This window comes from Oreochromis niloticus, unplaced genomic scaffold, assembly GCF_001858045.2.
Source record: "Oreochromis niloticus isolate F11D_XX unplaced genomic scaffold, O_niloticus_UMD_NMBU tig00007934_pilon, whole genome shotgun sequence".
Taxonomy (NCBI): domain Eukaryota; kingdom Metazoa; phylum Chordata; class Actinopteri; order Cichliformes; family Cichlidae; genus Oreochromis; species Oreochromis niloticus.
The window spans coordinates 129291-138094 of NW_020328857.1; the positions used below are offsets into that span (position 1 = coordinate 129291).

At 42.9% G+C, this 8804-nt stretch overlaps 1 long non-coding RNA gene across 1 annotated transcript; it reads right to left on the minus strand.

The window, feature by feature from the left end:
• Positions 1-1925: 1925 nt before the first annotated feature.
• Positions 1926-5070, minus strand: LOC112845576 (uncharacterized). Its single transcript, XR_003218419.1, has 3 exons — positions 5031-5070; positions 2701-2874; positions 1926-2025 (listed from the first exon to the last, which is right to left on the minus strand). It is a non-coding gene; the product is annotated as an uncharacterized LOC112845576 (long non-coding RNA).
• Between the last annotated feature and the right edge of the window lie 3734 nt (positions 5071-8804).

Consider the following 8804-nt stretch of genomic DNA (forward strand, 5'->3'; position numbering starts at 1 on the left):
GAGTTAGAGAGAGAGTTAGTGTGAGAGAGAGAGAGAGAGAGTGAGAGAGATAGTGAGAGAGAGAGAGAGTTAGTTTTGAGATGTGAGACATTTGTGACGTTTCGTTGGCCTTCGATGCTTGTCCCCTCCTGGGGAAGATGGCGGTCGACTGGACCAGCGCAGACATGCTGCAGGACCGGATGCACTGTCTACACCGGCTCTCTCTCACCCTTTACCCGCCCCTGTTGCTTGTCTTGTGTTTCTATGGTGTGTTGATAGTCATGTGCTTTTTGTGCTGAGGTGTTTTTTTCTGTTCTCAAACTGTTCTCCCACTAGGAGCTCAGTCTGAGTGGAGTTTTTTCTCCTCCTCTCACCTCATGTTATGTATTTTCGTTGTTTTTTCCCATCAGCCTACCTCTCTGACATGTCTTCCCAATGTGATGTTTGTGTAAGTTTGGTCAGAAGGTTCCTTTGTAAGTGCGCATGCGCCATTAGTGTGCTGCCTGCTGTAACCCTGATTTCCTTCGGGATTAATAAAGTATTCTGATTCTGATGATTCTGAAGTCGCAACAGCAGAGAGAGCGGGAGAGAAGGAGAGGAGAAGAGGCAGAAGACACAGAATAAATCCAGCTTTGTGTCTTTTTTTCATTCTAGCTGAAGTCCAGGACAAACTGTGTTCCCTTTCAGCTCAATGCGAAACGCGTAATATTTTCTCTGAATACGAGACGATTCCGTCTTTTACAGGACGGTTGGCAACTCTACTAACTAACCTTATGAATAAAATAAAGTTCACTATCAGTAACATCATAGCACCCACCCAGCTGTATAGAAACTCCGTCATGCTAGCTAGTGCACAGTACGAGTTATTGTAACTGACTGTAAAAAGTCAGCATAATGAAAATAAACTCCACCTAAACTTGGTTTATATCTGACCCAGATAGACTGCAGGTCATAACTTCTCACCTGAAGTTCAGTTCACCTGACACTCGGACCGGCGGCCGTCTCGGGTCTCTGCTCCTCCAGGGTTGCCGACCCCTGCTCTAAAGCATCTGATTTGGATTCCTGAGATCAAATATATTTTCCTTTGGCTTTGTTTTCTTCCCATTTGTGGCTTTAATGTAGTGTTACATCCTGTTTGTTTGCTTCCATCTGTACACATGTCCAGATTCACTGTTATGTTTCTATTCTTACATTGCTGTGTGATCACTGTTCCCTCTGCTGACTGATGTGACCTTTTGTATCTTACACTGATACTTGTCATATTTGTATCTGCGCCTAAAAGATAAAAAGTTTTCCATGCTAAAACACAGCTCCACCTCCTGCAGTTCTCCCTCTGAACCACTAGATGTCTCTTATCTAAATGAAGACGTGCAGCACAGCAACCACAGCAGCGCTCAGATCACACGTGTCCTGTTATTATGTATAAAAGCATGAAACAGGTGAGACAGGTGGGATCAGTATTAATGTTGTGGAAATATATGAAAAAGCAACAGAAGAGTGAAAACATTTCGTGTTTCTAGAAAGATCTTTCAGCTCATAGCTGCTCACAGACTGTATTTACAAGTGACAAACTGCAACTCTACAGTACATCTACAGTGTATATCAAATATATTCTGTATTCAAATCTATTGAGTGATGTTTGAAAGTCTTTCCAGGTGAGTTTGATCCAGGAGGGTCTGAAGCCAGAGTCAGACAGAGACTGTGCAGAGACTGTAGAAGGACAGAGCAGCAGCAGAGCCGTCCAGATACACTGAGATCCTCTGTCAGATCCAGAGGGACACACAGGGATGATGCTGGACTCTACATTGTGTCTGACAGTGGAGCTGTTCTCAGAGCAGTTCACTCTGCAGCACTGACAGTCATCTGCACTTCATTCCTCTGTCAGTCACTGCTGGATGAAGCTCTCCTCTCCACCTCCCAGTAACATGGCCCAGTCAGAGCGTCTCTACACACAAGCTGCTGCTGCTTCAACCTCTCTGGATCATCAGGACACAGCTCCTCCTCTCTCAGCACACACACCGTCCTGTTTACCATCTTCGCCTCCACCTGCAGAGAGAAGAAGGAAGAGCAGAGGAGATAAACGAGTGTTTCCAGAGACTCTTCATCAGCTGTCAGTCAGTGATGCAGCACATCCAGTATAAAGAGCAGCAGGGACTTCAGTGCTGGGACTGTACTAGGACTCATTGTTGCTTCACTTTTTCTAATCTTTGGATTTTTATTGAAGTTGATGAAAATGTTTTTCACTCCTAGTTTGAGTTTGGACTTTCATTCATTAGAAGAACCTTGGTGTGTCCACTCTGAGCTCTGTAGGAACCCCAACAACAAGCCCAACAATCCAGATGGACGGTTCCAGCTGTTAACTGGAGGAATTCCATCCAAACATCTGCTCTCACTAAATTCTTCCTCACCTACAGACTGTGTTCTTCACTGCTTTAAACTTGGAAATGAATGCAGTCATTGGTCTGCGTGCTGCTCTGTTCAGAGAGCTGATTGGCTGTTGACAGTGTTTGATCAGAGTGCGTTAGCCGTTACTATGGTGACCATAAAGGTCAGAAACAGGAAGTGTTTGTGTCCAATCCTGAAGCCTGTCACCATTCTCCTCTCACAGCTTCACTGAGAAGCTGCAGCTTTACAGGAAACACTGGATCTTTGTTTCATGCTGACTGTGTTTAGTACAATACTGCTGACAGCACCACCCACTCACTCCATCACTCTACTGACCTTAGAGTCTCCAGTCTGTAGTCTGGACTCTGCTTAAGATCAGACAGCTGCTTCACATCTGGATGCTTCAGGTTGTTCCTCCTCAGGTCCAGCTGTCTCAGATGGGAGGGGTTGGACTTCAGTGCTGCTGCCAGATAATCACAGCTGATCTCTGACAAACCACAGTCCCACAATCTGTATAAAGAATGAAAGACGTAAGTTTATTAGACAAAGTGTGAGCTTGAAATCATTCAGTGTTTCATCATCTGTTCAGAGCTGAAGAAGGTTCAGAATGTAGAAGTTTAGAAAATGGAAACTCCAAACAGCTGAAGCCAACAGGAAGCAGCTTCAAACAAACACAACAAGAGAAAAAACTCTGAATGTTTCACATTAAAGTCGTACATTTCTCATAAAAACAGGACAAAGACTTGAAAAAGTCGTGTTTTTCCTTCCAGGAACCACATGGCTTCACTTTTAAAGGTGAAGTGTGAAAGAAATGGACATATTTGAAGTCCAACACCTTTTTCCAGTCACATTATTAAAGCAGACAAACTACAAGCTCATTTTCATTCCAACAAGTCATCTTCTGACCTGGACTAACAACACTGGTCTCTATGTGCAGCTGGCTGTGAGACCAGTGCTCAGGGAGCGTCTACAAAGTGCAACACTGAAAGAACATCACACATTCATTTGCTTCCAGCACTTTCACACAAACATCTACTGTCATTATTGTCACCAAACTCTGTGGATCCTTTATTGCAAATTCAAATGGGATCAAATGGTCAGACAAAAGAGGGTTATGAGGAAATATGATGAAATGTTGTGTATTAGCAGAAAGTTATTCAATCATTTTCCTCCGAAACCAAACAAAATGATTGACAAACATGTTTTTACAAACTCAGTGTTGGACTTGGATCAGCAGGATAAACTGATGTTTAAAGGCATTTGAGTCTCGCTGTATGAGAGTCCAGTTATTCCTCAATATTTATGGATGATGTTCTTTCAGTGTTGCACTTTGTAGACGCTCCCTGAGCCTCACAGCCAGCTGCACATGGACCAGCTGACATTACCCAGCATTAGAGGCGGCTGTAAAAAAATGGATTTTCCTATTTAAATGGTTTTAATTTGAATAAAGCGATGTTGATTCATTCAATCCTGAATGGATTTTTAATATAAATGTATTTTGCCAGAATCTCAGGTTAAAGCTCCCAAAAGTATTTCAACAACAACCAAACAGGTAAAACAGTAAATGAGAGCAGCTAAACACACAAAGATGGAAACACAGAGCGTGGATCGTTCACTCGATGGCACGTACACGGACACGCCGTCGGGGCTGAAAGTGGACAGCTCACAGATCCTGAAGCTGCAGGTTTCATCTGTCTCCAACCAAAACTGAGTGAACCAGCAGCAAAAGAAGATCCAAACTACGCTTTACGTTTGATGAACATCGTCATGAATTCTCTCTGACTTTGACCTTTACTTCCTGCACAGCTCTCTCTCTCTCAGTGTACTTCAAGAACAGTTTACCTTCAAAAATCTGTTTTCTGCATTATTCACTGCTTATTACGCACCAGTCTGCTGTTGTGTTCACTGCTGTCGGCCTCCGAAAACAAAGCCTCATTTCTGCTGTTCAATACTGAAGAAATTGAAACCTTTTAAAATGATGACAGATTACAAACTCTCAGCTGTGTCTGTAATCAAACCTCTGTAACTTTGCTTCACTTCAGCAGCATCAGCTCATGTTCACATGTTGATTCATGGTTTGCTTCAGTTTTTGATCGACTGCAGAATATTTTGAAGGTTATCTGCTATAAAAAGCCAGAAGAGGAAAATCTGCTTCATGTGTTTCTGTTTGATCCTCAGTGACTTTGACACAAAGGCCTCTGCTGTGATGATCACACCTCTGATCAAGTCTCACAGTGTCAGCTTTGTTTTTATACATATGGATATGTGCTGATAAATGATCAGAATTAGAATATTTCCCACTGTCTGCTGTGTGCCGTGACCTTTGACCTGCTAAAGAGAGTCAGCTGTGGATTATTCATTGTTGTGTCTGATACTTAGAACTGTGAGGAAGAACACTACACAGTTAATCAGGGTCCCCTCTCTCTGAATCAGGAAAGGTGGGCAGGCCGCGTGTGGGCCACGGGCCATACGTTGAGTCTCACTGTTTGAAATGTGAACATTGTTCTGCTGCAGTCAATGGACTAAACCAGAGAAGAAGAAAACAGACTTTACCATGAAGATCCTCAGTGTGGATCAGTATAATATCAGCCTGATGTCTGCAGTTTAGTGTCAGCACAACTTTCACATCATATTCATCTCAGCACAACTAAAACATGCTGACTGACCTCAGAGTTTCAAGTCCACATCCTGGACTCTCCAGGAAACCACACAGATGCTTCACTCCTGAATCCTGCAGGTTGTTGTTGGAGCTCAGGTCCAGCTGTCTCAGATGGGAGGGGTTGGACTTCAGTGCTGCTGCCAGATAATCACAGCTGATCTCTGACAAACCACAGCCCCTCAATCTGTATAAAGAATGAAAGATGTAAGTTTATTAGACAAAGTGTGAGCTTGAAATCATTCAGTGTTTCATCATCTGTTCAGAGCTGAAGAAGGTTCAGAATGTAGAAGTTTAGAAAATGGAAACTCCAAACAGCTGAAGCCAACAGGAAGCAGCTTCAAACAGGAAACTGTGCAGAGTTTCAGACTATATGTCCTGATGCAGCCAGTTGGATTTTGGAGATTTGAATCTCTGTTCTGTGACTAAGTCCTTGAATCATTTCTTCCAGTTGGTCCAACAAGACAGACTAAGTGTTGGACATGTGTTGTGGCTCCATTAGGGGAGCTTCTAAATGTGATGTGATGGCCCCTCTGGGTCTGTCAGGTCACAGGACTGACGAGAGCTCAAACTGGTCACACAGTGGTTCCAGTCTGGACCAAAGACTCTATACTGGGACTGAGGGACTGCTTTGACTGCACCCATTGGGACTTTTTAAAGGCTCGTGTTCTCACTTAGATCATCGATTTCTACTGACATTTCTTTCTGGGGAAAATGGGGATTACTTTGAAAACAGGAAGTATTTTCCCCAATAAGCAGCCCTGGATTAGTAAATCACTCCAACATGTTCTCAGGCAGAAGAAGCTGTCTTGTTATGAGGGAGAGAAGAAAAAGATTGAGGCACAGAAACGTGTTGAAAGAGAGATAAAGCAGCTAAAATCAGGTGTAAAAGTAAAGCAGAGGATGAGCTGAATAAAGGACACTCAAGGCTGGCTTGGAAAGGAATGAAGTCCATGGTGGGGATGCAGAACAAGGAGCAAAGATGAATGTGATGCTGAATCAGCAGAAGACTTGGACTCATTGGATTCCAGCTTTGATATCATTGATTTCAATGAAGAGCTTTGTGATTGTAGCAAAGGGCTGGTAGCTCTGAGAGTCCCACTGATGAGGTGTTTGTGTGGAAATCTCTTAGTGGGACCAAAGAGAGAAAAAGCCCTGGTCCTGATGCTGTGGGAGGGAAATGATTGAAGTGTGCTGTGAGGAACTGACTGGGAGATTTTCACACATTTTCCAGTCCTCCTTGGAACAACAGGAAGTTCCCAGCATATGGAAACAAAGGTCGAGTGTCCTATGGCACTCAGTGATGATGGTGCTGTGGCCCCACCACCTCCACCTCTTTGTAAAGGAACTAAGTGTAATCTGAAGCTTCAAATGGAACTAAGACTTCCTCCACTAGGTGGCAGTGTCTGATGAGAAAGTGTTAGTGGAGCTGGCCTGGAGTCAGAAACAGGAAGATGCAGGATTTGGGCTGAAATGGGGAAAAGTGGTTCGCACTAGTGCCTTAAAGCAAGAAGGTTGTAGGTTGAAGCTTGTTGGCCTTTCTGTGGAGGTTGGATGTTCTCCCACAGTCCAATGAAATGCTGCTTAGGTTCATTGGTGCTTCTAAATTGGCTGTAGGTGTGGATGTGAGAGAGTGCTTCTCTCTCTCTCTGTTGGCCCTGTGATGGACTGCTCACCTGTGCAGGTGGACCACGCCTCTTGCCCTATGACAGCTAGGGCACAGGCTGCAGCCCTGTGAGCCTCAGCTGAATAAACAGTTAGCAAAATGATCCATAGATGGCCTGAAATCCCCCAGTTAGCAGTTTGGTAGATAGCTATGACATGCTAATCCCATCCAGCAGCTGTATTCTACCTGTAAGCTGATCCCTGCTGAGCCAAAGCACTTTTTCAGATACAAATGACAACCTTTAATAGAAACCTATTGGTCAGCATCTTATTAGCCTGCTGTTAGCTTCATTCCACAGAAAACTGAGAGAAACTAACAGAGTTGATAAAGAATAAGAGAAATGTGCTGATTTAAAGCCTTTGAAGTGCTTCAGATGATCTCTGTCCACTTCTGTCCACTCATTCATTCATGTAAGCTTCTAATGCAGCTTTGATCTTCACAGTCTGCTTCATGAAACTCATTCTAACCCTGAATGTCAGAGTGTTCCTCCTTCTCTTTCCCATCATTCATGCTGGCAGTGGAGGAGATTTGGATGTTGGACTGTGTTTTGGATGATGTGTGTATGTTTGTGTTGGACTGCTGTCTGTAAAGCAAACACACATTTTGCTTTGGATTTCAGTGTCACACAGACTTTAAGGTGGAATGAAGAGTTGGAGAGTTTCACAGAGAATTATCCAGTGGAGGATTTTTCTTCTTCTTTGAAGGTTTGAAATGTGAACATTGTTCTGATGCAGTCAATGGACTAAACCAGAGAAGAAGAAAACAGACTTTACCATGAAGATCCTCAGTGTGGATCAGTATAATATCAGCCTGATGTCTGCAGTTTAGTGTCAGCACAACTTTCACATCATATTCATCTCAGCACAACTAAAACATGCTGACTGACCTCAGAGTTTCAAGTCCACATCCTGGACTCTCCAGGAAACCACACAGATGCTTCACTCCTGAATCCTGCAGCTTGTTGTTGCCGCTCAGGTCCAGCTCTCTCAGATGGGAGGGGTTGGACTTCAGTGCTGCTGCCAGATAATCACAGCTGATCTCTGACAAACCACAGAAACTCAATCTGTATAAAGAATGAAAGATGTAAGTTTATTAGACAAAGTGTGAGCTTGAAATCATTCAGTGTTTCATCATCTGTTCAGAGCTGAAGAAGGTTCAGAATGTAGAAGTTTAGAAAATGGAAACTCCAAACAGCTGAAGCCAACAGGAAGCAGCTTCAAACAAACACAACAAGAGAAAAAACTCTGAATGTTTCACATTAAAGTCGTACATTTCTCATAAAAACAGGACAAAGACTTGAAAAAGTCGTGTTTTTCCTTCCAGGAACCACATGGCTTCACTTTTAAAGGTGAAGTGTGAAAGAAATGGACATATTTGAAGTCCAACACCTTTTTCCAGTCACATTATTAAAGCAGACAAACTACAAGCTCATTTTCATTCCAACAAGTCATCTTCTGACCTGGACTAACAACACTGGTCTCTATGTGCAGCTGGCTGTGAGACCAGTGCTCAGGGAGCGTCTACAAAGTGCAACACTGAAAGAACATCACACACTCATTTGCTTCCAGCACTTTCACACAAACATCTACTGTCATTATTGTCACCAAACTCTGTGGATCCTTTATTGCAAATTCAAATGGGATCAAATGGTCAGACAAAAGAGGGTTATGAGGAAATAGGATGAAATGTTGTGTATTAGCAGAAAGTTATTCAATCATTTTCCTCCGAAACCAAACAAAATGATTGACAAACATGTTTTTACAAACTCAGTGTTGGACTTGGATCAGCAGGATAAGCTGATGTTTAAAGGCATTTGAGTCTCGCTGTATGAGAGTCCAGTTATTCCTCAATATTTATGGATGATGTTCTTTCAGTGTTGCACTTTGTAGACGCTCCCTGAGCCTCACAGCCAGCTGCACATGGACCAGCTGACATTACCCAGCATTAGAGGCGGCTGTAAAAAAATGGATTTTCCTATTTAAATGGTTTTAATTTGAATAAAGCGATGTTGATTCATTCAATCCTGAATGGATTTTTAATATAAATGTATTTTGCCAGAATCTCAGGTTAAAGCTCCCAAAAGTATTTCAACAACAACCAAACAGATAAAACAGTAAA